The sequence below is a fragment of the Malaclemys terrapin genome, chromosome 8, assembly GCF_027887155.1.
Source record: "Malaclemys terrapin pileata isolate rMalTer1 chromosome 8, rMalTer1.hap1, whole genome shotgun sequence".
Classification (NCBI taxonomy): Eukaryota; Metazoa; Chordata; order Testudines; family Emydidae; genus Malaclemys; species Malaclemys terrapin.
The window spans coordinates 37944667-37957585 of NC_071512.1; positions in this window are offsets into that span (position 1 = coordinate 37944667).

Genomic DNA, 12919 nt, shown 5'->3' on the forward strand with positions numbered 1-12919 from the left:
TTTCTATCCATAGAGATTCTATAGTACAGTTTGGTTCATTTAAGACTTACTATATTTTACTCTATGCTTTCTTTCACATATAGTGCCACTCTCCCACCAGCATGCACTACTGTCACTTCTATATATTTTGTACTCTGGTATTACTGTGTCCCATTGATTATCCTCATTCCACCAAGTTTCTGTGGTGATGTCATTTTTTGCTAGTGACATTGTATTGAACTGAACAGGATATTTATTCATTTAAGCAAAGACCCACCTTTTGGCAGACACAGCAAAACAAGTTGGTTTGCTCATCAACAAGACAAAATATATGGCTATCCATATCCCAAGAGTAATCATTAGAGTATTTGAAGAAATACTGGAAGAAATAAGTAATCTTATATATTTAGGGAGTGAGATGTGACATCATGCTAAATGTCAACCAATGAATATCAAAAGCAGCAAATAACTTGCATAAACTTGAAAAGATTTGGAAAGGTAGTATGACTGAACTGACAAAAATATGAATTTTTAGCACTGGCATCATGTCTGTCCTCCTTTATGGAGGTCTACAACATAAATTGATTAGAAAATCAATTCATTCCAAAGTAAATGCCTGCAGAAGATCTTCAGCATCCATTAGAAAGAGCTTTGTGCAACAAAAGAAATTCTATGTTGACCACACCAACCTAACTCATCAAATATTTAAGACAACAAGTGACATATCTGTGACATGCTTTGGGTGTCACCAACATGACTTCCATGTCAAGTGATAACATGGACACTGCCTGAAAAAGGAAAAAGAAGGTGATCTTAAGAACACTACACAGAACAACAGAGAAAGAAGCCAAATCCATCAACATGACACTCGGAAGCTGTCAAGGTTCCTTCCCCACTCTGAACTTTAGGGTACAAAGGTGGGGGACCTGCATGAGAAGCTCTAAGCTCAATTAACAGCTTAGATCTGGTCTGGCTGCCACCACTCCCAAGCACTAATTCCCTTCCCTGGGTAGCCTTGAGAGACTCTTCACCAATTCCCTGGTGAACACTGATCCAAAACCCCTTGGATCTTAAAACAAGGAGAAATTAACCATCCCCCCTCCTTTCTCCCACCAACTCCTGGTGGATCCAGATCCAACCCCCTTGGATCTAAAAAAACAAGGAAAAATCAATCAGGTATTAAGAAAAAGGCTTTTAATTAAAGAAAAGAAAACCCTCTGGGAGAGATTAGCATATCAGCTACTCTCACAGACAACAGATTCCAAACACAGAGGATGTTCCCCTGGGCAAAAACTTAGTTACACAGAAAAAATACCCAAATACCCAATTTGACTATTCCTCTAATTGCACAAGACAGGTTACAAAGAAATAAACATAAACCTATTTATTTCCTTCACTAATACTCACTACTTGATAAGGGGCTGAATTCTGGAGTTTTCCCACTCCTGTCAAAAGTGAAACTCCACAGACAAAGGGAACTTCCCTTTGAACCATCTTGTCCTCCCATTGGTTCCTCTGGTCAGGTGTCAGCTAGGCTAGGTGAACTTCTTACCTCTTTACAGGTAAAAAAGGCATTAACCCTTAACTATCTCTTCATGACAGAAGCCAATACAGACCAGCAAATGACTGAAATAAATGGTGGATGCCCTAGGCACCTGAGGGTGTGGGAGGATAAATAAAGAAGAAATGCCTGTGAGTAGGCCTCAATCAGTGCAGCCACAGCTTCATATACTGCAAATGCACAACACGCAGTCAACCTGTGGAACTTTTTCCAAGAGGATGTTGTGAAGATCAAGACTATAACAGGGTTCAAAAAAGAACTAGATAAGTTCATGGAGGATAGGTCCATCAATGGCTATTAGCCAAGATGGGCAGGGATAGTGTCCCTAGCCTCTGTTTGCCAGAAGCTGTGTGAGGCAGATGAAATTCAATGTTCATAAATGCACGTGGCAAAATATAATCCCAACTATACGTACAAAATGATGGGGTCTAAATTAGCTGTTACCTGTCAAAAAAGTGATCTTGGCTAATTAGTATTAGCATTGTGGCTAATACTCTGAAAATATCATTCAGTGTGCAGCAGCAGTTAAAAAAAGTGTATATAACGTTGGGAATCATTAAGGATAGATAAGACAGAAAATATATTATTGCCTCTATATAAATCCATGGTACGCCCACATCTTGAATACTGCGTGCAGATATGGTCACCCATCTCAAAAAAAGATATATTGGAAAAGGTACAGAGAAGGACAACAAAACCAATTAGGGATATGGAGCAGCTTCCGTATGAGGAGAGATTAATAAGACTGGGCCTATGTAGCTTGGAAAAGAGACAACTAAGGGGGATATGATTGAGGTCTATAAAATCATGACTGGTGTGGAGAAAGTAAATAAGTATTCTTTACTCCTTCTCATAACACAAGAACTAGGGGTCACCAAATGAAATTAATAGGCAACAGGTTTAAAACAAACAAAAGGAAGTCTTTCTTTACACAACACACAGTCAACCTGTGGAACTCCTTGCCAGTGGATGTTGTGAAGGCTAATACTATAACAGGGTTTAAAAAAAAAAAAAACTAGAGAAGCTAATGGAGGATAGGTCCATCAATGGCTACTATCTAGGATGGGCAGGGATAGTGTCCCTAGCCTCTGCTTGCCAGAAACTGGGAATGGGCGACAGAGGATGGATCACTTGATGATTACCTATTCTGTTCATTCCGTCTGGGGCATCTGGCATTGGCCACTCTTGGGAGACAGGATACAGGGCTAGATGGACCTAGATGCTTATCTGACCCAGTATGGCGGTTCTTATGTCGTGGTGTATGATGGCTTCAGGGCTGAGTACCTCTGTGAGGTCAAAGAAGGTCCTGCAGGGCTCAAGTACATGTTAGCAACGTAGTATCATTTTCTCTTCTAGTCTAATGCCAGCCTGGTCCTCTGCCTTGTCTACCTCACTTGTTTCAGCATACAGAGGAATCATGGCTGGAGGCAGTGCAACAGGTATCTTTCTTTTCCACCTACACTGTATGTGTGTGGTGGTATCTTAATTGGTGTGTGATAAGGATGGGATCTGGGGGTGTAATTCATCTATATGAGCCACTAGGTGCATGTGTGCTATGAGTGGCTTAACGGGTGCCTGCTGAGTTAATCACGGTTGATTAACTGAAGCGGCAGCATCTGTTTGGGTGTGTGAAGAGCCTCAGGGTGCTTCTGAAAATGTGAGGTGAATGGCCATGATCTCAACCACACCCAGTTCTCTTCCCTTTGTTTCTGCTCCCACCTAGGCACTCAGGGCTGTTGTGGCCACCTGCCCTCTCCGCTTTTAGAAAATGCCTTAGGTGGCCTGAGGAGCTGAAAATCCTTTCTAGGTACCACCAATTTTTCTCACCCAACCTTCTGAAAATTCTAGACCAGGTGTATAATGGAGAATTGGGTAAGGTTGCCCCAGGCACACATTTACTTATGACGTGCATGTGATACTCTTCACTGGCAGAAATATTGTATATCTGCATAATTCTGACTAAGAGCACAAATCCTGTTTTCTCTCCTTTTAACATGCCACAGAATAGTTTGCAGAATTTAGCTTATTATACTCCTGCTTAAAAGTTGTGATAATTATTTAAACTGGAGAATTGAAATTATATATTCTTTAAAAAATTGGGATGGCATTATTGTGCCTGCTCTTGTGTAAAAACATCATTGTAAAATTTTTTGCATGTATTTTTGCACAAAATAAAAAATTTTAATAGAGCAAGAAAAGGGAATGAACTTAAATTTTAAAAGGCCTAGGAACTAAGGTCTAAAAGCAACTAGTGATTTTGGCATGCCTCAATTTTTGACTGTCTATCTTGAGACATTGACAAGGAAAATGATTTTCAAGAGTGTTTAGCACTCACCTGCTGAATATCAGCCCCCCCCCCCTTAAGTTGGGCACCCTAATACTGCAGCACTCAAAACCACTAGTCCTCTTTAAAATCTTGGCTAAAACATATTTAGGAATGTTTTCTTTGAAAAGGATATAAATAGGTAGAAAGGCAAAAGTAGGATAATCTAATATAATCAATCTTGAAATTAGGTCTGGCAGGTATTTAGGAAGAGTGCATATTTCAAACTCAGAAAAGTAGCCATTTCTTAAATGAATGGGAGTCTGTATCGTTAACATTTCCTACATATCTAAAATATATGGCAAAATTATGTGCCATTGATTGTGGTGGCCAAGCCCTTGGGATCAGCATAACCTATATTAGATTAGATTAAAATATGGCATTTTCTGTGTTAGACAAACTCCCTCTTCAGGATCCTGACTCTGACTCGACTGGAGGTGATAATCTCTCTATCACCCTCTAAGAGTGAGTCCTGATTCAGATCTCTCCTAGTCCTAGGGTACCCTTTGGTTCCTAGGTGTTAAGATGATTGGTTGGAAACTGTCTCTTTTTGCATTGCCTTCCAAATGTAGGAGAGAGAGGGCACAAATTGCAAAACACTACTGGCTTTATACCTGTGGGTTACAGTTTCAATGAAAGAGACCGAAGCCAGTGCTAAATCCACTGCAGCGCTCCAATCCCCTCCCCACTGGCCTCCAGAGATAAAATGATTAATATGTATGAGCCGCGTGGCCCGCTTTTCCTCCTAAATCCAGCTCAGTTTGGAGCTCTCTGCTCATATTTCGTCTCCACCTACAATCAAAGTGCGTCACGTTGATGACCTCCTAGTCACCATTTATCCACGGTCTCCAGACTCCAGGTTTTTGCGTAAAACTCGGTCGCATCCAGCCTGATTTAGAAACCTCAGAGATTTTATAGTGTTGTGATTTAAGACAGAACAGTTTAGGACTGAGAGTCGGCTCCTGCTGACGCTCAAGTCGATGGCAAAGCTGCCATTTAGTGGGTGCTAGACAGAACCGTCTGCTACCTGAGTCCAGTACAAACAGTCTTCGGTTCTGGGTACGTTCAGCACTCTGCGAGATTCTGCCCTTTTTACTTGTGCGAAACTCCGGCTGAAATCACACAAGGCCGTTCGTATTTTTGAAACGGGTTTGTTTCCGTTGTGTGACTTGCAGAACATAAAGTCAGATTCTCTCTTCTGACAGCGCCAGGCTTCAGATGCCCAGCTGCATCCGCCCTCTGCTGGTTCCCAGCAGGATTTGGAATTTGGCCTATAGGAGAAAGCATTTTCCTCCGAAATAGAATAACCCTGTGAATTAATATGAAATACAGAGGTATAATCCAGCTATTTCTCATTCATTTCCCACCCCAGATCCAGCTAAACACGGTTGGGCCTTTGAGACTCTGCATGCGATTTACAGTATGTTTCAGTCCCTTTAACCCTTTTAAATCCAAGACATCCTCCCTGGTAATTGAAAAGATTAGGAAGAGCTTCTGCCTTCTAGTTAAGCAGTAAGGCAGCTTCACGTTTCAAACCTGTCAGTGAACCCTAAAACAGGGGTTCTCAAACTGGGGGTCGGGAGGTTATTACATGGGGGATCGTGAGCTGTCAGCCTCCACCCCAAACTGCACTTTGCCTCCAGCATTTATAATGGTGTTAAATATGTTAAAAAATGTTTTTAATTTATAAGGGGGGGGGGGTCGTACTCAGAGGCTTGCTATGTGACAGCAGTCACTAGTACAAAAGTTTGAGAACCACTGCCCTAAAAGGAAAATGTATTTAACTATCCTGTTACCTCATGTGTTAATTGTATAGACTTGTTTGTTTGTTTGTTCTCAGGGGGATTAAACAGGGGGGAAAATGCTGTAATTTCAATGGAATATATTATGTCATTCATTTTAAAGCAGAATTTCCCATTCATATGGCCCAGTAGCTTTAACCTTACAAGATAGAACTTCCCAACCTGATAGTAGAGGAATTCTGAAATAAGAGGCAGTCACCATCCACAGGGTGCAGACTCTTTGGGAACTGAATTCTCCTCTACAAAACTTCAAACTGGTTATGTTACTCCTGAGGTCATTCTGCACCAAAAAAATTAAAATTCTGCAAATTTTATTTGTCAAATAAATGTAGAGATTCCAGCATGGCATTGGAGAGCACCACCACCACCTGACACAGACTCAGCGGTGAGGCTGTACCAAGGGCCAGTCAGGAGTGGGGGCAGGAGGGCCATTTGGCCTGGGCCTCAAGCTCAAAGGGGGGCCTAAATTTAGGCACTTGTTAATATTTTGGCATTTGATAAGTTTCACAACTTGTTTTTATGCGCATCCCTATCGGACCAAAATGTAACACACACTCTCAGCTTAAAGCTGCAAATTTAAGCAAAAAAGAGATGTGATAAGACATAATGTTTTTGTTACCTGATATAGATTTTTGTCATATTAAATAATTAAAAATATTTATTAATAAAAATATATTGGTTCTGATGGCACAAGATTAGACCATGTGTCATCATTTTTTATTTTTATTATGGCTAGGGACCTCAAAAGCTGGAAGTGGCCTGGGTGTCTCTGGACCTCTAAGAGGACCTGGTTTCACGCAACCATGACAAAGCACAAGGACCTGGCCTGCCTCAGAAACACCCCAGGTCCTTGCCCCTCTGTGTGGGCAGGCAGGCTCAGCAATGCAGGATCCAAGTGTGGAGGGACTTAATATGGGGGGGATCTAGGTATGGGTTGAGAGGGTTATGTGTGGGGCAATCTGTGTGTGGGCAGCTCAGTGGGGGATTTTGTACAGGGGCTTGTTTGTGGGGAAGGGGTTCTGAGTGCAATGGTAATGGAACTCTTCAGGGGGGTCCAGGTAAAGGTGGTTGGGTCTCAGTTGTGGGGGTCTGAGTGTGGGGAGGATAAAGCTCAGCAGGGGTGTCTGGGTGTGGTGGGCTCTGTGGTGGATCCAGATGCAGGAGAAGTTGGGCTCAGTGGGGTGGGGGTGCAGTTGGTTGGGGTTCAATGGGTTGGGGAGAGCTCATTGGAGTGGTCCAGGTGCAAGGGGAGTGGAACTCATTGGGGGGGTTGAGTACAGGGGGTGAGGCTCTGCAGGAGGGTCTGAGTATGAGGGGGTCTGGATGCACAGGGGTTGGGCAGATGGGGGAGCACTCTCTGTACAAGTATCCCTCCCCCTGCAGCTGAGGAATGGTAGGTGCAAGAAGCGTGTGTGTGTGGGGGGGGGTGAGTTTACAGAGCTTCCTGAAGCTGGGGGAAAAATCTGGGGGTGGGTCTGACCCAGCCCCAGATGCCATGCAGGGGAAGAGGAAGTCCTGTCTTCCCCAGCCCAGCCAGAACTAGCAGCTGAGCCTGGCTCAGGGTAGGAGCCACCAACTGGGTCTTCCCCAGTCCCACCTCCTGCCTGCAGTGATTTACCTCTTTGCTGGCTGCCCTGGGCACTCAAAACATACTGCTGGAAAGGGTCACACGACCGCTCTTGTGGCTTCCCTTTGCTTCTCTGTCAGAAAGTCATTTTTCTGCAGGGAAGCAAAGAAATCTGCAGGGCACATAAATTCTGTGCATGCACAGTGGCACAGAATTCCCCCAGGAGTATTATGTGTAATATGCACTAATAGAAGTACATATTATATATGCACCCATATATGTATGTGTATATTATAAACACATTGGCCAAAACTTGAGGTCCTTATTCAGTTTTCACTCAGTCATTGTTTATGTGAACTCCAATGGGAGTGAAGTTGGTGCTGAAGTCAATGAGAGTTTGCTAGGGTAAGGAATGATTAAAAGGTGAATAAAGATTTGTGTTTTAGGCCCAATAGGGTTAGCTTTTACTATTGTGCTGATCCTCCAACTTTCTCAAAATGGAAATTTCCTACTTCCCGAGTATCTGTGTATACATTAGAGAGATCACAAATGTAGATCATTTTTTCGGGGGTTTTTAAAACAGAATTCTTAATATAACGTAGTTTTCTTGGTATGTCAGGGATACAAACAAAACAAGAAGCAACAAACCACTGTGTCTGAACTTGTTGCTTTGTAGTAAACATAAATGTGTTAAAGTAATACAAGGTCGACGAAAACAGTTAAGAAGCGCTTGGTCTTGCCTTTGCCTTGTCAGCAATAGAAGTGTGAGCTAGGAAGTATTTAACAGGGTGGGACAGTTTCTCGCTTCCTGTCCTTGGTGCTGAAGTGTAACGCGAGATTTCGCTAGTCTGCCTCGATCTGGCTCGCTGTTTACGGCTGTGGCTGGGTTTGCGTCTTCCCTTGGAAGACAGCGAGCATTCACGCCAAGGCGAGGGATGAAACGAGTTCCCTTTTAAAAATAATGCACATGAAAAATAGCCTTTAAGTTAGAGGTAAGGACTCAGATTCACCAACTACTCCCCTCCAGCTTCCTTTTCCCGTTTGTCTCCATAATGCTGTAGGTTGCTGTTTACTCTGACTGCCTTCCCTTCCTCTCCTCCTTTGGTCACTCAGGTCTATTCTACATCCTACCATAACAAACCTCTCCAATGGCATTACTGACCTCCTTCTAGGTAAACCCAAGGTGTACTTCTCTGTCCTCATCCTTCTTGATTCGCGATGTCAAAAACAGTAGGCAGCTCTTGATTTCCTAATTTCTCTTTTTTTTGCTTCACTGGTTTTATAATTTCATGATTCTCCTCCGATGTCACTGACTGCTCCTTTGGCATCTCCTTTATTAGCTCATTTCTTATTTAGTTACACAGGTTTCTGGTCGTGATCCCCTCATTTTTGCACTCAAATACTTTATCTCCTTTCATGTTTTCAACTCAGATTCCGAAATCTACTTATCAACCCAGACTTCTCTCCTCCCTCCCTCCAGTCTCTCGTCTGTAACTGGCAGTCTGACATTTCAAAGTCTTTCGCAAGCGAAACATTGTATTATTCCTTCTAATTCCTTCCCTGTGTTACTTCTCCCTTAATTGAAAACTCAATTTTCCTTCATATCTCCCTGGAATCTCTGAGTCCTTCTACAGTTTCTCACAAAATCCTGTTGTTGCTTTAGCATCATAGACTATCAGGGTTGGAAGGGACCTCAGGAGGTCATCTAGTCCAACCCCCTGCTCAAAGCAGGACCAATTCCCAGATAGATTTTTGCCCCAGATCCCTAAATGGCCCCCTCAAGGATTGAACTCACAAGCCTGGGGTTCTTTTTAATAACGCCAAACCCACCCTTTCCACCTTTATCCCACTCTTGATACTTTTGTTCCTATGTTGGTAATCTCCTGCATTGTTTACTATAATGTTCTGTGTGCTCTCATTGTCTCTCAACTCTCACCACTCAAGTCTGTCCAAAATGTCGATGCTAAAATTGTAAAAGGTAATTACTGCTTTATACCGGCCATCCAGGTGACAATCATTGCTCCACCAAATAAATTCTTTGAGGGCACTAATTTCTCCTATGAATCATGTGCTATTGCTGAGCACCCGTTAATAGGTGAAAAATAAGATGTCAACTAAAATAACATCAGGCTAATTAAGATACTAGTGGGACTCGAGAACAAGAATACAGACCTGTATCATAAGAAAGCAGGGGCAGAAAGACCTCTCTATGCATTATCAACAACATGAAATATTCTGACTTTTTGTGAGAACTTAAAACTTGGATAAAAGTACTAGACCCTTGGTAACAATATTATTTGATCAATCTACTCGATATCATCCATGAAAAAACTGAGAAATTAAAAGCCAAAAAGGCGGTGATACAAAACCAGGGTAGAATTGTTTCACTATCCCAATTAGATAACTCATGCATATTGGTTCTGAGGGTAATGCTGATGGCATTCCCGTCTGTAGTTCGTGTTATGCCATTGAGGTCAATCACAGCAACGACTCGTATTAATTGCTTGAATTGCTAATAAATGTAATGAATTCAAAGAATAAAATGCGGATTCTACCTCAACATAAAATAGATATTGGGTAGATGGAGTTTTCGACGCAGATGTCATGAATTGTTGGAAAAACAAATGTTCTTTTATGGTCTCTCTCTGGACTCTTTAATACCTCAGGAATCCTATTGGAGAGTTGTAGCTGTTCCAGACTCCTGTGACATGTTTGGCATGTGGATTAAACTGAAATACCTTAAAATGAACGTATGTCCATCTGAACACAAATATTAGGAAAATCAGAACATTAATTTGGCTGATTCATATTAATGGCTTTGAAAAATAGACCCTAAAGGCTGAACATTTCTCTGGAGATATGGAGCATGTCACGGATACAAAAGAGAATTAGTGTTATTTCCTTGAAAACGTGGAGACAGGAAAGGGACTGGTTAGAGATCTCATGGAAGGCCAAATCATCCAGCCATTCGCAAACTTTCAGCAGAATGTCACAGACAAGGTAAAGTGGAAATGCAAGTACCAGTAGCTGAAAATGCCGCGAGTAAAAAAAAATAGAGGTAATAATTATCTCACTTGAGGGTAACCTTTGATATGATGTAAAGCATAGAGGTTTCCTTTGTTCTCCAAACCCTGAGACGCTGCTTGGGGGTTTTGGGGGTATGGATTGCCCATAAATTGTGTGATGGCTTCAGTAACAACAGAAGATACCTGGTTTACATTATGAAATTGGCTCTTAGACTCGGATTACTTAAGCAAGCACAAGATATGAAAATGTGGTGGGAGTGCCTCCTTGGAAAAGCAACAAATAACCACGTTTTCAGCCTTCTGTGACCAACGTGTCAGCCGGCATGACTGGTTTCTTGACCTATGTTCTACATAGAGTGTCGTAGCGATGTCTGGTATACTTACTTTTCCTATATGACATTTATTAGCCATATGTGGAAAAATGTTAGTATAAAATGTCTTAGGCTATCGTGAAACAGCTAGATTCTTTGTGCAGTTTTAAGTGTGTTGGACATAACTGAATCCATGTATGCTTGCAAATTATTGAAAATGAGTAACGTATCAATATCTTAATTTGAAAAGAGACAAAACATAGTATAGAAATGTTGTCTGAGCTATTTAAACGCATATTTGCAGTTCTTGGTTTGAACACTCCGTGTCGCTCTTGCTGTATTTTATTGCTGCTGAGACTCAAGGAATTTTCAGGCAGGAAGCAGCCTGCTGAGAAACAGCTACCCTGACGTTATCTGGCTGTTGAATTCCCGGCTGCAATATTGTGCTTATATTTGACTATTACCCTCGCTCAAAACCGTTCAAAGGGATTTAAAAGCGTCGCCGCGTCAAGAAATGAAATGAAACATCTCTTCCGCGGAAGGAGATTATAAATGTGATCACAAACAGTGGTTTTCTTTCTCTTCCTTTTTCTATATGATGTCGCTTATTCGCTGATTCCTGTAGAATGAGGGGGAGGGATTTCTGCCAAAGATCTGGAACGATTCATACACAGACGGTTGAATGGTAAGATCCGAGTTAATTCCGGGAGAAATAAACTGTTACACTTTCCCCTTTTTCACATTGGTAAATATAAGTGAAGATCGAATAGAGTAAACGTAGGTACTCAACACCTTTTTCGTCTGAGTATGGAGGCAGAAACGGAAAATCCACTCTGTGTATTTACAGTGAAGATGGAGATTCTGGAGATAAGGAACAATGATCCGCATTTTCCTGACAATTATTAAGATTTTGAGGTATCGCTGTAGACAGGCAAGGATGAGAGCCCATTCCAGGAACTGATAATAAAAAGGAAATCAACACAATTATACAGACTTCCTGCATTTGATGATGGAAATCCACGAAGATCTGGAAATGGCAGGCAGACAGACGTTTCTAGTTTTGCTCTATACGTAAAGGAAAATGCACGAAACATGAATCAGGCTGCCTGCAGAGTACGGCTGGAAAAGAATGCATCAAAAGTCTTGTTTTCATAATAAATACGACTGATATGAACGAGTGAGGTGGGAAAGGAACAAGTGGCGAAGGGGAGGTACAGGAAGAGAACATATGCTTTCAGCCCTAAGAATTTATCCAAGTAAAATAAGCTTCTTATCTAAATTCCTGAACAAGAGACACCTACATGAAAGAAGTAGATTTTAGAAAGCTGGAAACAATTAACTACTTTTAGGATGCAAAAATTGTGCCGAATCATTGCATTTTACAAAGTTCTCATTGAGGTTCTGAAATTAAAGGATATGGTGTGATAAAAGAAAACTGAACACGAGGTACTGGTGTAGGTCTTTTTAGTGTCAAAGGATTTAGGGAAAAATAGGAGGTTTTCTGTGGAAAATTGAATAATTTTATCACTCTGTGATAAAATTCATAACAAAATAAAAAATACCTCTGATAATCGGAAAGGCCTTCGACTGTGAGAAGCTTGAGTAAATCATCTACAGAGCGAGAAGCTCTGGAAACATTAAAATAGAAAATTACCCGTTTTATCCCGATTCTTGTATATTTACTCAACTCTCATGCACCTTGCACTGGACAAAACAACTCGGCTGTACTGACAATGTAAATTCTACTGCTTTAGATTCGGATCAGAATGCCAATTTGAGATGTTTACTAGTAGGGTAAGTGAAAATTTTTATATTTATATAAACTCTGAAAATGGTGACAACTGTGTTCTAAGAACAATGGATTATATCTATATATATCATTCTATATAAATAAAACAGTGTTGTCCCGTTTTACATACAATAGATATTAAAATGATTGAACTAGGGAAGTTAAGATAATTTGTTATAGTTTCGTTTCCTCTCTATATTCATTTCATATTACCGTCTATTAACATATAACAAACAGCCTTCAGAGCAAATGTATGTATAGCGTATGTGTATATTTGCCCTGAAGATACTTACGGCCCTTGATTTTAACTGTACCTAGATTCCAGTCAGACTGGTTTCTGTAATTGTCAGTTGAACACTTGGTGGCGCTGTTGGCCAAGCTGCTGCAGAAATGGCGACGCAAATATTGTCAGCTCCATTGTTATAAAGGCGTCATTCTGCGAAGAGGAAAAAGGGAGAACTGCTTGGGAAGACATTCAAGGACTAATAAGTAGCCGGGCCTCAATGCACCGGTAAGACCGCCTCCAGCAATGGGAACCACTCCGGGTCCCTGGGATCAGCT